At 42.4% G+C, this 22,660-nt stretch overlaps 1 protein-coding gene across 1 annotated transcript in view; it reads right to left on the bottom strand.

The window, feature by feature from the left end:
* Window positions 1-22,660, bottom strand: part of AVEN (apoptosis and caspase activation inhibitor) — a 177,790-nt gene that overhangs the window by 9,078 nt on the left and 146,052 nt on the right. The gene's annotated exons all lie outside the window — the stretch shown is intronic.

The raw sequence follows: 22,660 nt of genomic DNA, 5'->3' as shown, positions 1-22,660 counted from the left end.
GAGAAAAATAGGACTGAAGGATAGCAGTTCTAGCCTGATCCACAATATGAAACGTAAAATCTCTCTCTGAGGTAAGGTTATGAACCTCTATCATCATTCCAAAAATCACCTGCTTAGAATGGCAAATGCAAGACCAAACTCAAAGAATGTGTCTTAGATTAGTTAATATGAATCATGATACAGTAAACTCTCAGAATAAAAGAAAATGAACATGTAAGATCAACATAAGTGCATGAAAGATGATCCTGTACAGCGAGCTTTGACATAGGCTTATTCTGTAAGTGTACTTATCCTATTATTTGCTTTAAAAACAGCTAATTTATAAATGAAGAATTATTTCTCTGCCTAGCTTTCAGAATCCTCCAAAATGTGGTCCTGCCTCATTAAGCCACTTCCTATTTCTTCAGACTTTCTGTTCCAGAATCTGCCTTTTTCACATTCCAAACATACTTCATATTCCATTCTATTCTCATTTCTTTTTTAATCCGTCCCTCTTGTCTGGAGACCCACACACTTCTGCCCATTTATATTCTATTTATACTTCAAGAACTCAGGTCCAGCCCACTTCTTCCTCCAGTGACCCAACACTGACTGCCAAGGGGGCTGTGGATCAGGCCTGAAGAGAGAAGCAGGGTCTGACCCGTAGCCTCCAAGGCAGCTGTTGATCAGCCCTTGCCTCTCTCTTTCTCTCAGGGCCTGGCCAGCAGCCACGCCTCTCTTTCTCTAGGGCCTCCGCTGGGGCTGCTGATCAGCCCTGCCTCTCTGATCAGGCTCATTGACAGGCCCGGAGACGCTGACTGGCATAGAAACTGACCAATCAGAACCAAATCTGGGTGAAGTGTGAGGAGCCAATGGCTTCCTAGGAGGTGGAGCTTTTGACGCTGACTGACATAGAAACCGACCAATCAGAACGTAATCTGAGTGAACTGCGAAGGCAGAACCTAAGGTGGGGGCTGAGGAGGGGTTTTAAGGACAACAGCTGTTTGGTGTAAGGTGTAAGAAAGTGGTTCAATTTTTTAATGACCGGTTTGGCAGTATAGTGCATATGGCTGCTTATCAGTCCAGATATAGGGATTATGTATTTTTGTCTGCCAAGAGCATCTCCTCCTGCTGAAAAAGGCTCTTTCCCCCCCCCCCCATTTAAGCAATCCTATCCTATATAATCTATCTATACTAATAAAAGGGTAATATGCTAATTAGACCGGGTCAACTGCCCATCTTCCGGACTTCCAACTTCCTTCTGGACAAAGCCATGGTGGTGGGGGCTGAGGCAGAGGCAGTTAGGGGCGATCAGGCTGGCAGGGGAGGGAAGTTGGGGGTGAGATCAGGCCAGCAGGGGAGGGCAGTTGGGGAGAGATCAGGCCGGCAGGGGAGGGCAGTTGGGGGCAACCAGGCTGGCAGAGGAGGGCCACTAGGGGTGAGATCAGGCTGGCAGGGGAGAGCCACTGGGGGCGAGATCAGGCTGGCAGGGGAGGGCAGTTGGGCGCAACCAGGCCAGCAGGGGAGGGCAGTTGGGGGGGCGAGATCAGGCAAGCAGGGGAGGGAAGTTAGGGGTGATCAGGCAGGCAAAGGCAGGTGGCAGCAAGATCAGACTGGCAGGGGGGAGCAGTTGTGGGCGAGATCAGGCAGGCAGGCAAAGGCAGTTAGGAGCGATCAGGCAGGCAGGCAGAGAAGTTAGGGGTGATCAGGCAGGCAGGCAGGTAAGCGGTTAGGAGCCAGCGGTCCCAGATTGCGAGAGGGATGTCCCCGATTGGAGAGGGTGCAGGCTGGGCTGAGGGAACCACCCCCATGCATGAATTTCGTGCACTGGGCCACTAGTATCTATATATATAAAAGCCTAAGCAACCAAACAACTGAATGACAGGTCAACCAGTCGCTATGATGTGCACTGACCACCAGGGGGCAGATGTTCAATGCAGGAGCTGCCCCCTGGTGGTCAGTGTGCTCCTACAGCCAACCTCCTGCGGTCCCTCCTTCCAGCCAGCTGGCCCCTGATGGTCCTGATCAGAACCTCCTGCAGCCCCTCCCCCAGCTGGCTGGCCCCGATGAACCCAATTGAAACCTCCCATGGCCAACCTCCCATGGCCCTGATCAGCCTTGATCACCAGCCAGGCCAAGGGACCCCACCCATGCACGAATTCATGCACCAGGCCTCTAGTATATATATTTAAAAGCCTAAGCGACCGTTACGACCAAACAACCAGTCGACCAGTCACTATGATGCACACTGACCACAGAGGGCAGACACTCAACGCAGGAGCTGCATCCTGGTGGTCAGTGCGCTCCCACAGCCAACCTCCCGTGGTCCCTCCCCACCGGCTGGCCAAACTGCCCCCCCCGGCCAACCTCCTGTGGCCCCTCCCCACCCCCAGCCAGCCAACCTCCTGCAGCCCTTCCCCACCCCCCTGCCAACCTCCCATGGCTCCCCTCTTGGCCAGCCAGCCAACCTCCCATGGCCCCTCTCCCCAGCTTGCTGGCCTCCCCATCGGCCCTGATCGGGGGCTGGCCGGCCAACCTCCCACGGTCCCTCCCCCTGGCCAGCCAACTTCCCCACAGTCCCTCACCTCGCTGGCCAGCCTCCTGATAGGCCTCAATCACCAGCCAGGCTGAGGGACCCCACTTGTGCACAAATTCATGCACCACACCTCTAGTATATATATAATAAATAATAAATTAATTAAAAATCAATAAATTAAAAATTAATCTGGCTACCTGATATCAAACTATACTACAAGGCTATAATAATAAAAACTGTATGGGACTGGCATAAAAATAGATCAATGGAACAAAAGAGCCCATAAATAAACCCACACTATATGGCAAATTACTATATGACAAAGAAGGCAAGAATACACAATGGGGTAAAGATAATCAATTCAATAAATGCTGGGAAATTTGGAAAGATACATGCAAAAAAAAGAAACTAGACTACTTTCTTACACCATATAGAAGAACAGACTCAAAATAAATGAAAGACTTAAATGTAAGACTCGAAACCATAAAACTCCTAGAAGAAAACATAGGCAGTAAAACCTCTGACATTTCTCTTAGCAACATTTTTATGATATATCTCCTCAGGCAAACAAAAGAAAAAATAAACAAATTGGACTAAATCAAATTGAAAAGATTCTACAGAGCAAAAAACCCATCAACAAAAGGAAAAAAAACCTACTGAGTGGGAGAGAATATTCACCAATGATACATCTGATAAGGGGTTAATATCCAAAATTTATAAAGAACTCAAACTATTCAACATGAAAAATACCCAATTAAAAATGGGCGGCCAACCTGAATAGACACTTCTCTAAAGAGGGCATACAGATGACCAACAGACATATGAAAAGATGCTCAACATCACTAATCATCAGAGAAATGCAAGTTAAAACCAGTGAGATATCACTTCCCACGTGATAGAATGTCTGTCATCAATAAATCAACAACAACAAGGTAAAAATGTGTAGAAAAGAGAACCCTCAGGCACTGCTGGTGAAAAGGCAGACTAGTGCAACCACTATGAAAAACAGTATTGAGGTTCCTCAAAAAATTCAAAATGGAACTGCTGTATGACCAAGCAATTCCATTTTGGGGACTATATCCAAAGAAACCCAAAACATTAATTCGAAAAGACACATGCACCCCTATGTTCACTGCAGCATTATTTACAATAGCCAAGATCTGAAAGCAACCCAAGTGCCCAACAATAGATCAATGGATAAAAAGGTTATGGTACCTATATACAATGGAATATTACTCAGCCATAAAAAAGAAGGAAAAATAATTAAATCTTACCATTTGTAACAACATGGATAGATACAGAGGGCATTATGCTAAGTAAAATATGTCACAAAGAGAAAGACAAATACAATATAATTTCACTTATATGTGGAATCATAAAGAATAAACAAAATAGAAACAGACTCATAGATACAGAGAGCAGACTGATGGGTGCCAGAGGGGAGAAGGGTTGGGAAACTGGGTGAAAAAGATAAAGGAATTAAGAAGTATAAACTGGTAGTTACAAAATAGTCACAGGATGTAACTTTAGTACAGGATAGGGAATATAATCAATAATTCTGTAATAACTCTGTATGGTGCCAGCTTGGTTCTCGAAATATTGAGAGGGGAACACTTTGTAAAGTTATGATTGTCTAACAACTATACAGTCCACCTGAAACTAATACAAATAATAATAAATATAAACTGTAATCAAAAAATAAAAATTTTTATAAAGAAATTGAAAATGGCAAATCAGAGGTATTCTTTTGAAAAATCAATTCAGTGGATTTTTAAAACTTAACCAAATAGCTGAATAGCTTATTTTTGGCATTCCTGAACTTCTATATTATAAATGATCCTATGATTGTACAAATTACTATAATACTAGTATATAATCAGCAATGCAAACAAGGCTTTTAATATCTGAATATTTACTTTCAAATACAGGTAAGATTCCAACAATGGCTAAACAGCTTGTTGCAAACTAATCTTCTTGCTAAGAACTAGGAACACCGGGCCAAAAAAAAAAAAAAAAAAGAAAAGAAATAATCTGCAGACATTAGAGAGCTACCATAGCAGTGAGGACGTAAGGGACAAAGGTCTAGAGAGAGAAGAAAAGCACAGGAGGTAAGTCTAATATTTAGAGCTGCTTTTTCCTTTGAGGCATTGGTTAATTTCCAAAGGGGGGATGGAGGGTACTGAGAGAATGAAAAACTGAGCATAACCAGGAAGGTTGTGAAGCTGCAGAGACCTTCTGCCAGCCTTATGGCATTGGGCGAACAAAAACTGCAGTTCAGTCTTAAAAAATCAGAGCTTTCACATGCGGGACCCCTGACAACTACATCTTAGAATAGGGACGACATAGGAATAAGCCAGCCCCCACAAAGTCTGAGGCAAATCTGTGAATCAGATCAATCTCTGACTCTGCCTATAAGAAGCAAAAGAAATCCTTTTTAGAAGAAAATGACATAGCCTAAAATTATCTCTACCATCTTTTATATACCGTGTCCAAAATTCATTAAAAACCAGCAGGCTTATCAAGAGATGAGACTGAGATAATAAAAAACTAAGAGAAAGGAAAATAAACAATATTTTGGAGTTATCAGACTTGGATTTTGCAATGTGAAAATTTCAAGACTAGGAAAAACTATAAAATCACACACACACACACACACACACACACACACACACACACACACAATGACAGCCATGAAGTCATATTCAATTCATATAAAGTATACACATTTAAAAATATAGGAAAAAAAGCTTTGAGGAAAATGAGATACCTAAAACACATTTGATTACAGTTATCAAACTTCGACACAACTTAAAACTCCAATAAATAAAGCATAAAGTGGTAATTTTGAAAAATAAGCTTGTTAAAATGACTACTGAGGAATAGCAACTCTTCTAATCCTCTCACTGAATATGAAGGTGTTCACACTTATCAAAATGATGAATCCTAGAATTAAGAGTGCTTCCAGAAAACGTTTCCGAAATTCTTCCTGAATTTTATCACAACCTGCACGAAAGCGATGGTAGTGTTACCAAATGTGCCACCCCATGTCTTGCACATCACATATGTGCACATGCAGAGACAACTGGAGACATTCGTGAAGTGAGACAGCACAGTACATTAGCAGTGATTCGATTCTGCTCCTGCTTTATTCCCCTTCTGAGAGCTCCTGGTCTCTCACTAATGGTGTCGACAGCTGAATAAGTATGGAATGGAAATGGTAGAGAAGAGTGACAGCCAGGTGTTGTCAACAATGGAACAAATGGTGAAGGGAGCATGCCTTGGGAGTCATAAGCATTCAAAGTTTTGGAACCACTCACCAGCTGTATGTTCAGAAAGTAATTAACAGCACAGTGGACTGACCAGAACTAGGCATCATTTAAGGAGTACAGCACTCTCTTCCCTCCTCTTCAGCCAAAGACTAATTCCATGACTTCTAAGAGGCACTGGAACTCATACAATGTCCTCAAACGACATGGAGGAGCAGCAAGTGACCATTAGGCTGCTTGAACAACAGCAACAAAAACCCCAGACACTTCTATTTTGCAGATAAGAATACCAAAGTAGCAGGTCTACTAAATCCAATGATAGCTTATTAAAAACAAAATTTGTTCACTAGAATATGCTTTAAAAAAGTGAAACTGATGTACCTTGAGGGTTCACATTTTTTTTACATAATAAAAAGTCTCACATAATTCTATTCCTGTCATAATGCTGAGGTTAGTGTGCATGTAATGAAATCTGAGATGCAGGTGACACTGAAACAATCTTGTTATAATTTGAAAGTCAATTACATTGCTCTAAAGCCACATTTCTAGAGAAAAATTAATGACAGATTTTTTTCAATTGATTGTGTGAAGCAGCAAAAATGTTGGACAATTAGACATGTGGGATGGCAGCAATCTTACATATGCTTCTGAAAATACTCTGAACAAATGTTTCAAGCAGTGCACAATGCTTAAATTTCTGGGATTCCTTCAATGAAACTCATAATCAGCAAACAAATCTCCAAGTCTAGGGTTTAATGAAGAGATAAGTCTTTACCTGGTCGATAACCTGCTCTTTATCTAGTTACCATTAAATAGAGGACAAGTTTAACTGCTAAGTACCACCACCAACACTCCATCCTGGCAAAGCTAGCCCAACATCTTGCTCCTCTACCCACCTCAGCTGAAAGCCACCATTTACTTAGCATCACAGTGACTGTGGGGACAATCTAACAGAAGACAGTGGTGAGAAATGAGAATGACTGCACATCATCAAAATTAAATCTGGCTGCCAAAAACTATTATAAAAATTTTTCAATAGTCCTAGCTGGTTTGGCTCAGTGGATAGAGCATTGGCCTGTGGGCTAAAGGGTCCCAGGTTCAATTCTGGTCAAGGGCACATGCTCCTGTTGTGGGTTCAACCCCCAAATAGGGGCGTGCAGGAGGCAGCCAATCAATGATTCTCTCTCATCATTGGTGTTTATATCTAGTTCTCCCCCTCTCCCTTTCTCTCTGAAATCAATAAAAATATATATTTTTAAAAATTTCAACAGGTTTGTTCAATTTTCAGATGTTTTTCTTGTATTTTGGAAGTCCATTCTACAACAGCAATATTTCACTTTAGCTTCAGCTAAATATGATTTCACACTTGACCATTTGGTCAAAGTATGTATTTGGTGTGCCTCGAATTTTAGTTAATGACATTCTATGAGGCCATTTTAAAAATAAGGTAGCTTTATCTGTATTGACAAGAATAGATACCCATTACTCAACTGTTATGTGAAAAAAAAAATCAAGTTTTAGTTTAGTGTAAGATAGAGATATACATATACACACAAAAATACTGATATATGCATAGAAATAAGTCGAGATAATTATATACTTATTTTAAGAATGATTATCTCTCAGAGTGTGGGATTAAGGGAAACTTTTTTCCTTTCTGTACAATACATGCCCCAGTTTTATTTGCCTTTGTAAACAACAAGTACCTATTACTTTTGAAACTGAGCCAAACAGAAATAAGGAAATCTGGAAAAAAGCTAAATTTCCTAAGGGCAGAGACCTTCTTAGAATGCATTTAAGGCAAAATATCCCTAGATCTCAAAGATGGAATCGATGTGCCATTCATGCACCTTCTCTTTATAGAACAAGAAAGAACCTTGGGTCTGGGGAGGCTCGATGCCTGACCATGGCCACAGAGCCTGTTATTGGCTGGACACCAACACCTCTTGGCTCCTAGCATTTATTATTATATCTACAACTAATAAAGCTCTTTCCACTGTTTCCACTAGGCTTCTCAGCTATCTGAATTCCCTAGAACAGTGGTCGGCAAACCACGGCTCACGGCTCGTGAGCCGCGGTTTGCCACTCTGTTGACTAATGAGTTTGCCGACCACTGCCCTAGAACAAAAGCAAACAATAAATAGTTTATGCTATTTCGTTCACTAGTATTTGACATGTTGACAATGTTTGAAGGTATGAAAATCCAAACTCAAAAACTTAGGAAAAGTATCACTCAGGGTTCATTTAAAATAACTACTATAGTACTTTAAAAAATGAGTGTTTTTATAGAATTCTAGGTATTCTAATAATGATAGCATCAGAGAAATAAATATACCAACACTGTATTTATAATACCCGGAATTCTCATTTTGCCTCACTTCTTTCACTGGTCTAACACATGTCTTATGATCAATGGCAACGTGAACACTAAACTTGTTAGAATTCTGCAGTACTATGCTTTCTAAAAGCTTAGCCATAGATAACACGTCTTTGAATTTTAAGCTTACCCTTTCAGCCTGATCAGTAAAAAAGGGCTTTCTGCCAAACAAAAGTACTTAACATGACCACACTCTCCAGTGGAGATGGTGGTTACAGGGAATAATCTTTATCTGGGCAAAAAGAAACCTGCAAAGACTTTCAGCTTCGACAATACAGATTTAGGTGTATATGAAGATGGGAAATGTGCCCCAACTAATAATCCCAGTTCCAATGATAGGGTAGTGACAATTCCCATAACTGACATCTGTCCTAGATATTTGGATCTTTTTCTCACAAAACTGGCCCAGACCTTTGTGGTGCATTCTTTTGGAAACCAACTCTCGAAAGCAAGAGGAATGTACCACTAGTTCTGGATGAGTATTTCACTTTCAGCTACATGTTCTTAGCTTTTCTTTATCATGATCACCTTCCTTTATTTCCCCCACAGCCCTTGAAATATGCCCTCAACCAGGACACCATGTATCTGGGAAAACACAAACTAACTTTGTAGGTTGACAAGTTCACAATCTTCATTAAAAAAAGAATATGCCCCCAACAGTCACTACAATAACTGCTATAGGAAATGAAACATACCCTTTCTTCTCTCTGAATTTCTCTGTTCTCTCTACAAGATAGTTGGAAGGTCAAAGTAGATCCTACGTCCACAGATCAATTCAGAGATTTGTGGACATAAAATCTATAGGACATAAAAAGTCTTGCCTCCCCTAACTTCAAGCTTCAATGGATGAGCCTCTCTAGATGCAGATGTCAAGCACTCAAATATATCTACCCTAAAACAAAGCAACAGCTCACACTTGGTCTTTGTGAGGAAGTCTATACAAGCCTGTACTACAGTGATTAACTTAAAAAAGTCAGCTTGAGCCAAAAGAACAAGAGAGGTAAGAAAAATCTCTCCTTCTGCTCAACAGTGACTTATAATTAGCTTTCTCACCAGGTGTGGGGCCCCCAAAGCCCCTGAGCATCCAATATCCACATTGAGCACTACATAATAGATGTGCCTATCTTCCCAATGTCCCTAAGAAGCTGCTTCCCCATCTGCAAGGATTACGTAGAAGGAAAAGCCAAACATACTCAGGTACGATGAAAGGGTTCTAGGCTTTGTGATAGAAGGATGATGCTGACATTCTAGAATCTAGCTGTTTCCCTCAAAATAGTTGAATAATTTATGTTAACCCTGTACCACTGTAGACAATCTAGTACAATTTCTCAGGTCAAATATTTCCAGAAACGAGGCCAACATCAAATCCCGGCACAGAACTCTCCAAGATAAGAGGAAGTGATGAGATAAAAGTGAATAAATAAAAATATAAAGATCAATCCTCCCATGAACAATGAAGTCGTAAGACTTAGAACTGATCTGAAGTAAAACAGTGTGTCAGCTAAGATTAGGTCTGTCTGCATGAAACAAAGACATGGAAAATTATGGCTTAAACAAGATAAAAGGTTCTATCTCTGTCAACTAAAAAAGTCAAGAGTTAGGCAGTCAAACGCTGGTATGTGGCCCAGGCTCCTTCCAGGTCATTGCTCTGCCTTTCTTATGGAGTCATGATCCAAGGTGATGACCAGAGCTCCTGCTACCCCCATCAAAATTCCACACAGCAAGATGGAAAAAGAGTAGAAGAAAAAGGGGCAGAAGGCATGCATCATCTATCTGCTAAGTTAGTTTTCCCAGAAACTACCATAGAACCTTTCCACTCATTTCTCTTTTGGCCAGAGCTGTGTCCTATCATTTTTATCAAGCCACAAGAGTGGCCATGTGCCCAGATAAGAACCAGGAGTTTCAGGAGAATAAATATGGATTGGGGAAGCAACTAACCTCTATGACAAATTATCAGAAAGTCCTACTTAAGAGGTAGCTAATAAGGTCAGCTGCAAGTGTAGTGATTATGCTCACGGAAATATGAGTTGTTTCCAATTATTTCAATGAAATACTGGCAACATTCAAACTTCTCAAATTATTATTAAACTAATTATAGAGGCTACATGCCTTTCAATCGTTTTTTCCAATTCTGATAAGAGATAAGTGCGAGATAAAATTCTAGTTTCCAGTATAATGCAAGACCTTTATAACAAAACTAGAGGCCTGGTGCACAAGATTCGTGCACAGGGGGGCGGGGTAGGGGGGAGGTTCCCTCAGCCCAGTCTGCACTCTCTCCAATCAGGGACCTCTTGGGGGATGCCCAACTGCCAGTCGGACATCCCTCTCACAATCTCGGACTGCTGGCTCCTAACCACTCACCTGCCTGCCTGCCTGATCACCCCTAACCTCTCTGCCTGCCTGATTGCCCCTAATCCCTCTGCCTGCCTGCCTGATCACCCCTAACCACTCTGCCTGCCTGATTGCCCCTAATCCCTCTGCCTGCCTGCCTGATCACCCCTAACCTTCTGCCTGCCTGCCTGATCACCCCTAACTGCCTCTGCCTGCCTGCCTGATTGCCCCTAACCACCTCTGCCTGCCTGCCTGATCACCCCTAACTGCTCCCCTGCTGGCCTGATTGCCCCCAACGGCCCTCCCCAGCCAGCCTGATCTCACTCCCAACGGCCCACCCTACCGGCCTGGTTACCTCCAATGGCCCTCCCCTGCAGGTCTGATCTTGCCCCCAACTCCCCTCCCCTGCTGGCCAGTATGCCCCCAAGAGCCCTCCCCAGCCGGCCTGCTCACCCCCAACTGCCCTCCCCCAACTGTCCTCCCCTGCAGGCCTGGACACCCCCAACTGCCCTCCCCTGCAGGCCTGGACACCCCCAACTGCCCTCCCCTGACAGCCTGATTGCCCCTAACCCCCTGCTGGCCTGATCTCTCCCCCAGCTGCCTTCTCTTGCTGGTCTGATTGCCCTTAACTGCCTCTGGCTTGGCCCCCACCACCATGGCTTTGTCTGGAAGGAAGTTGGACATCCAGAAGATGGCCGGTCGACCCAGTCTAATTAGCATATTACCCTTTTATTAGTATAGATTATATAGGATAGGATTCCTTAAATGGAGGGAAAGCCTTTTTCAGCAGGAGGAGATGCTCTTGGCAGGCAAAAATACATAATTCCTGTATCTGGACTGATAGCCAGCCATATGCACTATACTGCCAAACCTGTCATTAAAAAATTGAACTGCTTTCTTACACCTTAAACCAAACAGCTGTTGCCTTTAAAACCCCTCGTCAGCCCCCACCTTAGGTTCTGCCTTTGCAGTTCACCCAGATTTGGTTCTGATTGGTCGGTTTCTATGCCAGTCAGCATGTCTGGGGCTATCTCCGGGCCTCTCTCCGGGCCTCTCTCCAGGCCTGATCCACAGCCTCCATGGCAGCTGCTGATCAGGCCCTGCCTCTCTCTCCGGGCCTCTCTCCAGGCCTGATCTGCAGCCGCAGCAGCAGCGGCAAAGTCGTTAGGCCTCCAGCCCGGCCCCGACCTCGCCATGCCCACCTCGCCCAGCCCACCTCCCACACTGCCCCTGCCATCCAGCCTTGCTATGATAGGAGTCTGTGGGTCACGGGGAAGGACCTAGAGGTGCTCCATGCACTTCCTGGTGACCGGTCGCCCGTCTGGTTGTTTAGGTCGTGACGACCCCTGGCCTTTTATAATGTAGATAAATACTATTAACTATCTTTCTCAGGGAAAACAGGCATAATGTGAAGTTAAATGTTAATGATTGTAGGAGTAATAATTCATTTATTTAGTTGCTAATTTTTTTCATTCTTTCATACATTTTTCAGCACAATTCTGTGCCACACACTATTGGATGCTAATAATATATCTTTGCTCTCAGATCCTGACTTGAATAAATAAGAGGGGACTATAAAAAAACAGAAAACTGAAATTAAAAAAAAAAATTTAATACCTTTCCCAAAGGTTTAGAAAGATTTGTACTCTCTCCCTTTCTTATTTTACACATACATGCACACATAATGAGAAGCTCATGGTGTTGTTTTGTTTTAAAAAGGATTAGTCTACCTAATAGCTTATTTGTATTTTATTTTCATAAATTAACCTGGCACCCAAAATATTGACTTCGTTGGTTATAGTGGGTAAAAACCATCATACAGATAGTCAAAGGTTCCAGATCTAACACCTGAAGTAGATCTAACCCCATGGCAATCTTGCAATGATTTACAATTCACTTCCAGAGGAGATGAGAGAGAAGAGCTAGATCAATGCCCAACCAACATTATCTGGAAAATAGCCTGCTGATATCTGTAGGATGACTCTCTCTCTCTCTCTCTCTCTCTCTCTCTCTCTCTCTCTCTCTCTCTCACACACACACACACACACACACACACACACACACACACACACTGTAGTCCACTGGTACACTAACAGTCTTTTCCAAAGATCAGTATCTTTGTCCCAGAGCAGAGTTGCCTGAATTTTCTGGCCTGTCATCCATTCTCCTCATTATTTTATTTTCTTTCCTACACTGAATATTTTTTTAAAAGTCAATCTATCCCTATTACCTACTTATGTCTCACAAACATGGCATTTTCTATCTTAACCTGCCCAATTTTCCTTCTTGCAATTAAATGTTATCCATCAAGGTTAATCCTATATAATAAAGATGTGATATGCAAATGGTCATTACACCATGAAGCGTAATGACTGACCGTATAACGACCGGATCACGGATCAGCAGGAGGGTGGGACAGCAAGCTACAAGCGGGCGGCAGAGAGCTACAGGAGGGGGCAGGACAGCAAGCTATGAGGGGGGGGGGGGGGGGTCGGGGGTGGAGGGAGCTACAGGAGGGCGGGGCAGCAGGCAGAGAGCTACTAGAGGGAGGCAGAGAGCTACTGGCGAGCTAGTGGCGCATGGATTCGTGCGCAGAGCTACTAGTTCTATAATAATAAAAGCTTAATATGCAAATTGACCAAACAACTGAACAGCAGAGCGACCATCTGGACAACCATGCTATGACACGCACTGGCACCAGGCCAGCCAAGGCAGGTGCGATGCCATTGGTCGGGGGGGTCCGCCATCGCCCCATGATCACCCCGCAGAGGGAAGCCCAGGCCACTGGCCAGCGGGGCGATCAATTGGGGGGGGGCTCCACGATCGCCCCAGAGAGTGAGGCCCAGGCCACCCTCTGCAGAGGGGGGAGAGGCTCCATGACTGATCGCCCACAGAGGGAGGCCCAGGCCACTGGCCAGTGGGGCAATTGATGGGTGGGCTCTGCGATCGCCCCAAAGAGGGAGGCCCAGGCCACCCTCTGCAGGGCAATTGATCGGGGGGGTGGGGGGGGCTCCACAGAACCAGGGAACCAGGAGTGTGTGGTGGTGGACACGGGCAGCACCAGGCCAAGGCGGGTGCGGGCGGGGGGGGGGGGGGGGCGTGAGGCAGTCGGCAGCCAGGGCCAGGAGGCAGCTGGGGCTGCAAGGGCCCCTGCAGCCGGGGCTTTGAAGGCCTACCCTGCATGAATTTTGTGCATTGGGCCTCTAGTGTTAAATAATTTAAATCCCCAAATGCCATAATCCCATCATGAGGGGGGAAAAATGGCTTGAAGCATGCCCTCCAATTTGGAGAATACTGTAGAGGTTTGCTAGAGAAAATGTCTGAACCCCTTTCTATGAGAATGCTTTCAATTTGTTGTTTATTGGCTAAAGGTATGTCAGATTCTCATAAATTAAAGAATTAAGAAATTTTACCTGTTGTCTTACCTTTGAATTGTCTAATTACTTTTTATTGCACCTTAGCTCAATTCACTGAAATCACCTCTCTGGTCATGAATTCACATCTTAGCATAGAATGCAAATTCCATACCTTCAGCTGCTGACAGCCCTTCTTTCAGCTTCTACTCTCACTCCTAAGACCCTATAAAAGCCTCCTTTCAAAAACACGTAAGGATTTTCCTAATATTCTTCATAAAATTTCCAATTGAGCAGCTCCAGCAAGCACTAGTAACACCCAAGCTGAAGAGAGGAAATCCTTAGTCTATATTATACTTTTACTGAGGTTAACCCATGCAGGCAACATAGAACGTGTGGAAGTGAGTTTTGATTAACTTCTACATATCCCAGAGCCTCACTCTTCTTTGTAAAACTCTTAGTTCTAGCTTTTGAGTCTGCTTGGAATGAGTCTGGTTGGGCAATGTGTCCCCATAGAGACCACATGAGCAGAGCCCTCAAAATAGAAGGGATTTTGGCCATTGACAGAGCAGAAAGGCCAGTATGACTCAAGCATGGTGAGGGGTGAAGACGCAAGATGTGATTGATGAGAAGGCTGCATCATATTCTGTATGTGACTCAGGGTTCTTCATCCAGTTATCAGTCTCACTGCTAAACACCATAATCCACAACAACCAGGCTTAGTGATCTCATTTAGGGCTAGTTCTTATCTGTTAAACATATTTTATATGAGTACCCAGGCACACAGTAAGTGGCCAGTTGTCCTTACGTTGTTTACAGATTAAACAAGACAACACAAACAGTAAAAATTTTTAAATGAACAGGAGGGGCTGTCAAATGGTCACCTTCAAAACAAAGAGGATGAAAGATTCAAAAGTTCTCTGTCTACATATGGCAATGGATCGGTCTAAAAAACATTACTGTGGCTATATGCCATCTACCAAACCATTTTTTTTTTTTTTTGGTCTTCCAAATAGGTAAGAGTTTATTGCTAATGCAATAAAATGACATGGAGAATAAAAAAACATAGAGAAGACAATCAGATGCTAAAACATAGTGACGAGAGTCTCTTACCTAAAAGAATAAGGCTATCAGTAGCATTTGTTTTCTAGAATAAGAGTATCCATAATAATGATATCTGCAAACTAAACAAAGTCTTACCATACAATCCAACAATCTCACTCTAGGCATTTTCCCATTTAAGTTGCACAAAAACAGCCATGCTAGATACATACAATGCAATAAAAAGAAATAAGCTACTGAGGCACAACAAAACATATTAGGAAGTGAAGGAAGCCAGTCGGAAAAGACTACATATTGTATGATTCCATTTTGGATAAGGCGAAACTATAGAGACAGGAGTAAAAAGGTCAGTTGTTCCCAGGCGTTTTGGGAGGGGATAAAAGCAGGTGGAGTACAGGGGATTGTAACAGTGAAACTATTCTTATGATACTATGATGGTAAATACAAAACATCATGCATTTCTCAAAACCTAGAGAGCCTACAACATGAAGAGTGAATTGTAATATATGTAAATTTAAAAACCAATTTGGAAGGTCAGGGGATACCAGGAAAAAAAATGTAGACTCTGATAAGAGAATCTAACTGTATTATAAATGTATGAAACAGTCTTCCTGAAGGGAGTGGGGGTGGGAGGGCAGCTGTTGCCCTAAATAACTTTGGAAATGAATGGAATCTGTAAGAAAAAAGGCCAAAGAAATTGCGCACAGTACTGTATTCTAGATGATAAAATTGTTTCCTTTGGGGGAATGGGAGTTCTGATACTGCCATACATATGTACTGGACTTGAACAGGAAGGTAAACTGATGACAGATGTGGGGGCCAGGTTATTACCCAACACGTTCTGATGAGCACTGTTCGGTCCTGGCATTATTCATATCAATGATACACACTGCTTTCATTGGAAAGTCACAAGTTGCCTAGTATTTGGTAGATCTGTTTGAGAAAGTCAGTAGTAGCAGGGGTGTTGATTCTCATTATTTACAGCTGCCTTAGAGCATGCTTGGCTTCCTTTTATCTAAATTTTCCATTCCATATCTAAAAGACAGAGTGGTGAGTTTTAAGGAAATCTGATATACAGAAACACAAAATTATAAGACAGTAACTTGATAAACTGAACAATAATTTACCGATTTACAAAGGATTCATGAGCAGATTCATCTACTGAGATTCCATGACATATTTAAAATGTGACTGAGTTTCCAAAAGCTTTTCTTAAAACTTTTCAGAATACATTCATTGTCACGTTGCAGGAATGTCGGTGGATTAGCTATAAAGAAGCACCTGTTGTTTGGATGCTCCCTCTCAAGTGTTTCTGCTTTGATGAGTATATTTGTGTCTTATTGTATTCTCAAAAGAATTGCTTTTCATGGGTGTTATCAAAAGTAGCAATATTTTTCAAGATTTCAAAGCTCAAAGTAGAATCTGTGGCAGTGAATTATCAGAGTAGTATCTCTGTATCAGTGGTGTATCTCTTATGTTTTAGCAGTAAGATGAGGGTAATAAATGTTGGGTTTGCTTTTGCTATTTCAAAGGAAGAAATATCTTCTAAACCTTTTGCCACTGTATGAGAAACTTTAGCTAGGCAAGGTGTCAGTGGAATCTGTTTGCCAAATGTTATTTGACAAGTTTTAGCAATCATTTTTAATATAATTAACCAGCTTTATTCAGTTTCATGTTTACTGTGTTTCAGAGAGATGCCGTTGGGCAGAATTCAGCAAGTTAAGGGCCTTTTTTAAAAATCATTCAACTCTGCAAATTTAGCCCCATTTGGGGCTTTCTGGGTATTAACCAAATAGTATCCTTTTTTTTTTTCTTTAACTTTGGTATATACCTCTAAAGTATAAGGTCTTTTTAAATACTAAAATCGTACATAATAAAATGGTAATATGTAAATTACCATCACTCCGCTACGCCCACGATTGGGCCAGCGGGAGGCGCAGGGGGCGGGACTCAGGGTGGCCGGGGTAGCTGATTGGGCCAGCAGGACGCTGAACTCGCAGTGCCAGCATCTGCTCAGCGTCTGCACCATGGCTGCGCTGGAGGCTTTCGAAAGGCCTGGTGCACCAGCGGACAGACAGACAGCTGGTGCACCAGGTACATGATTAAATCATGCACTGGGCCTCTAGTAATATTATATGAATAAATGGCAGTAATTAAAAATAATAAATTAGACTGACAGCTGTCAGAGGGGAGGGGGGCTGTGGGGCTGGGTGAAAAAGGTGAAGGGATTAAGGGGGGGGGGGGGGAAACTCATCAACACAGACAACAGGATGGTGATTACCAGAGGGGAAGAGAGATGGGGAGGTAGAAGAGATTAAAGAGGGGATAAATGAAGATGGAAGGAGATTTGACTTGGGGTTGTGAAAACACAATAGAGTGTACAGTTAATGTATTATAGAATTCTACACCTAAAACCTAGACAGTTTTATTAACCAATGACACCACAATAAATTCAGTTTAAAAATAAAATAAATAAAAATAATACATTAACATTATCAAATATGTAGATAATAATTAAATATATCCATAAAATGTTTTGGGTTTCTCTTAGGGGAGAGGAGGATTGTTTTTTATAGTTGCTGAGTTGCTGTATTCAAATCATGATCCAAATAAATACCCCATGATGCATTTAGCTGATGTGTCCCTTAAACCTCTTTAGTGTTCACAGTTCATTGAGGAAACCAGATCATTTAACCTATCAGTTTTTTCACTTTCTGGATTTTGCTGACTTGTACTCCCATATCATTGTCTAATCTGTTCTTTTTTTTCCCCCTCTACGTTTCCTATAAACTAATAGTTAAAACTAGAGGTTTGATCAGATTGAAATTCAATTTCTGGATGGATGCTTTTTAAATCAGAAAAAAATTAATGAAAATGTATAAGGACAGAATCCAATTTTAGATAAAGATGTAATGTTGGCTTTTAGAGTTATCTGGACAGGAGGAAAATATCCCAAACCCACTGTCTGTCTGAAATGGTTAGGAAATGAGAAGGACCTAAAGTTGCTCATCAGTAATATCATTTTGTAATGAAATTAGAATAAGTTTAAATTGTAATAAGGTTTTTTAAAAGGTGAAATGATTGATAATATGCACAGCCTGTATGGTCATCAATAATGACATCATATAAATTCCAGGATGGTAACTGACAGGCTTTTTCAGATGAGAGGAGATTAGATCATGGTCACCCAGGAAAATGGTGGTGTACTTGTATCCAATTTTGAACCCATTTTGTTTTCCAAGAAAATGGGGTAGCAAGTAGAAGAGATGACAAGTTACTTTCCAAGCCATTTTCCCATCTTGGTAATTCAGAAATGGATGCAAAGAAAAGTAGATTCGTGTCCAGGGTAAATACAGGAAAATTCTGTTCTAGGAAAGTTCAAAAAATGGTACATAATTAAATTGAGATTTCCAAAGAGGGAATTATAAGACATCTGAGGTTCTTCAGCCCATGCTCTGGGCAGAAGGCTTTGTGGGGCGTATGGAGCGGCAGGACTCTTGTCCCCGCTGCAGAGTTCACGGGCTGAAGGGAAAGAAAGGGAGCACCCACTGCACACAGGTCCCCGTCCCAGTACACATACAACCTGATGTCTGCAAGTCTGGTCCATTCACTGCCTCTGCTGAATGTGGCACATGGGCAGTCAGTCTCCTTTCCCTCCTCTGACCCAGGGCTTCCAGCACGAAGGCAGGGGAACCTAAACTTCCTGCTACTCCACGTACCTATTTCCAATACACTATACTAAGCATTCTTTTGTGTTCACAAGTTAAATTTTAGTGAATGATAGATATTAACCTTATGCATTTATAGCTGTCATTGTGAAGATGTAATATTGCTAAAATTGCCTTTAAGTCAGAATTATCATTGAATATTAAAGTAGAGTTTTGTTGCAAAATAAAATTTCAATTTGTAACACCCCTTTTCAAGAGAAGATGCTAAGGTTTTCTCTTTTCTGGTGGAGAGTGAAGAAAAAATAGCTATTTGAAATGTCAATGTTTCTAAACCCAATATATATTTAAAGCTGTTTAAATAGAATAAATTCTGGCATTGCTTTCCTTTGGTTTCTTTTCCGGAGCGGGCCATCTCCTGCCAAATGAGAAATACTTTTTTGTTAACAGTTGTGACGTCCAAAAGCTTATAATTCTATAGCTGCAAGGTATTTCCAGGTAACTTACTGTCTCTGGAGAAAGATTGGATTATGCTGTTTACATATATTTTATTATTTCCAACTTTAACGTTTTTTATAACCTGTATATCACTAACATGGTTAACTTTTCCCTTGTCTTGGGTTGGTTGTCGGGCCTGTGATCAGCTAATAGCATGAAGACCACAGCAGACTGGCTTCACAGTGCAGTGAAAAGTCATAAACTACAACAAAATATGTACTAGCCATCTATGTGAAGGGGGAAAAGTCTTAGAAGTGATATCGAATAAAACAGCAGAGACCAGCATTACGCAGAAGGCCACCAATGGAAAGGGGAGATCTCACACTGAGACTTCCTAACGTTTCAAAGCAGCTCTACTCAATAAAGACTATCAATCATGCATGTCATGAAAGGCCACATGATTTGCACAAGCAAGACCCATGATGACATGCTTGCTCTGACTCAAGACTGAACCAACGCCCAGAGCTTACTGTTTTTTTATATAGTTTAATAACCCACTTTAATCACTTTATAAATCCTTGAACATTTCCCAATGTAATTATTTCTGAAATGGAATAAATAACCGAATATTATTTCATTATATGCATGTACTATTATTTATTTTACCAACCCCACTGTGAATATTCTTTTTTCAAATTAAATTCTTTATTGTTTAAAGTATTACATGAGTCTCCTTTTTCCCCCATTGACCTCTCCCAGCCGCTCCCTCCTCACAGCACATGCCCTCACCCACCTACTGTCTGTGTCCATTGGTTATGCTCATATACATGCATACAAGTCCTTTGGTTGATCTCTTACCCCTCAGTGCCCCACCTTCCCTCATAGGTTGGACAGTCTGTTCGATGCTTCTATGTCTCTGGTTCTATTTTTGTTCATCAGATTATGCTGTTCATGATATTCCACAAATAAGTGAGATCATGTGATATTTATCTTTCTCTGACTGGCTTATTTCGCTTAGCATAATGCTCTCCAGTTCCATCCATGCTGTGGCAAATGGTAAGAATTCCTTCTTTTTACAGCAGCGTAGTATACCATTGTGTAGATGTACCACAGTTTTCCAGAGCTTACTCTTAACTGCTCACGCAACCCATCCCCGGCAAGATCCACAGGGACCAGAGTCAACTTTCAGTCTGAGAGGTCCTTCATGGACACTGTTATTAGCACCAGGTAACTGAGTCTAGAGTGTCAGATCCAATGATCATATAATGTCAACACTGCTAACAAGGAATACAGTAGCTGGATATAAAAGGAAATTCACAGAGTACCGTATTTTCCAGCGTATAAGACGACTGGGCGTATAGAAGATTTTCCTGGGTTAAAAAGTTGTCTTATACGCCGGAAAATATGGTATACATTTAAGACTTTAATATCCACTTACTTATAATGTTTCCAAGAAACAGCAAAAGTTTACCTGACAGATTCAATGACACTACTATGTCACTGAATAGTCAATGACACCTTGAAAGGTGAGGGGCTGCATTTTCTCAAATATAATCAGGGGTGTCAAGGGAAAAAGTGAGACCAGCCTGAAGGATACCAAATCAGATCCTCAGACCTAATTTTCAAAGAAAGGGGAAAAGAGAGGAAAGAAGTGAAGTGAGCCACTGGAACAGAATTGGGGATTTTATTTTAGGGATATTTGTTTTGAAAAGTCAAGTATCTGAGTTTGAATCTTGACCCCACTATTTAGTGACTGTGTGTCTTAAAGAAAGTTGCTTCAACTTTCTGTCAAATGGGGATAATAAGAATAGTCCCTAGCCTTGTGGGATTCTGAGGATTCAATGAGCTATCCACATACAATTGTTTTAACACAATCACTGACGGGTAACAAATGCTTAGCAATATAAAGTTGTTAACATAATCACCAAACAAACAGTAAGTAGAAATTATGATGCTGCTCCATCCTGAGATATATTATGCCCCCCAAACCAAGTTACACCAAGGCTCTCCCCCAAGAATGTCAATTAATCCGTCTCAGACTCAGATTCAGTTGCCTGCACCAATTCTGTAAACATATCATAGCAAAGGAAAAAACCTTTTGCCATGGGACCACAGGATTAAATGAAATGCAAACAGTGATAGCAACGTATTGAGATTGACTGTTTGAAAGCTCACATTTGCTTTTTACAATAAATTTCTACTGTAATCTTGAATGAGAATGAATAAAAAGATTAAGGTTAGAAACTCTACCTGAGTAACTCACTGCCTTCAAAGACCAAACATCAACTATTAGCGCCTAAATTATGAGGACCATAGAAAGAACTGCCATTGTTGTAAGGCATTCAAAGTACTTTTCAGGACTTGATGTTTAAAAAAAAAAAAAATCCCATTATAAATTGCTCCTCTATCATAATAAAAAAGAAAAACATATAAATACTAAATATTAAAATTTCTTTTACTTAGAAACTAGAGGCCCAATGCACAAAGATTCATGCAAGAATGGGCCTTCCTTCCCTTGGCTGCTGGCACAGCCTTTGCTCTGGCCGGAGCCACCTTTCCACCTTCCCACGCTGCCCAGAGGCCCAGAGCGGCTGGGGCGGGGCGGAACGCCTGCATCCCACCCCTGCCACTCAGCGCCTGTGTATGCAAACTAACCTGCCATCTTTGTTGGGTTAATTTGCAAACTTACTCCTGATTGGCTGGTGGGCATTGCAAAGGTACGGTCAATTTGCATCTTTCTCTTTTATTAGTGTAGATAATTCTACACCAAATAACAGTATATAATTTATCATCACAAAACATTATTATGGAGTAAGAGGGAAAAGACAATCTCAAAATTCACACCCATCAATGTATCAGATGTTCCAATGACCAAATCAACCTCATGTTCACCTTGTTCAGCTGTATAACTCATTAATATCAATAACAGCAAATTTGCCTCACAACTATATATTTTTAATGTTACTTAATCATTTGGCTCAGGTTTGATGGGGCTGGGTGGGGGGGGAATCAAATCTGAATTTGGTAACCAAATCTGAATTTAGTTTACTTGTTATTTAGATAATACTTAATTGATTTAATACATAGGAAAACTAAAATATCTTCTGAAACAACATATCTAATCTTCCTTTAATAAGAAAGCATTTTTAAAAGTAGAAAATAGGGTCCGGGTGAGGCCGTGGGCCCCTGGATCCGGGTGAGGCCACGCAACCCTGGGTCTGGGAGAGGCCACACGCCCCTGGGTCCAGGTGAGGCCACGCGCCCCTAGGTCCGGGGGAAGCTAGACCCCGGGTCCGGGTGAGGCCGTGTGCCCCTGGATCCGGGTGAGGCTGGGTCCCCGGGCCCGGGTGAGGCCACGCGCCCCTGGGTCCGGGTAAGGCCACGCGCCCCTGGGTCCGAGTGAAGCTAGATCCTGGGTCCGGGTGAGGCCGTGTGCCCCTGGATCCGGGTGAGGCCATGCGCCCCTGGGTCTGGGAGAGGCCACACGCCCCTGGGTCCGGGTGAGGCCACATGCCCCTAGGTCCGGGGGAAGCTAGACCCCGGGTCCGGGTGAGGCCACGCGCCCCTAGGTCCGGGGGAAGCTAGACCCCGGGTCCGGGTGAGGCCGTGTGCCCCTGGATCCGGGTGAGGCTGGGTCCCGGGCCCGGGTGAGG

This window comes from Cnephaeus nilssonii (assembly GCF_951640355.1).
Source record: "Cnephaeus nilssonii genome assembly, chromosome: 4".
Lineage (NCBI taxonomy): Eukaryota > Metazoa > Chordata > Mammalia > Chiroptera > Vespertilionidae > Cnephaeus > Cnephaeus nilssonii.
Note: the sequence above shows the minus strand (reverse complement) of the source record. Positions and strands in the feature narration are given on the sequence as shown.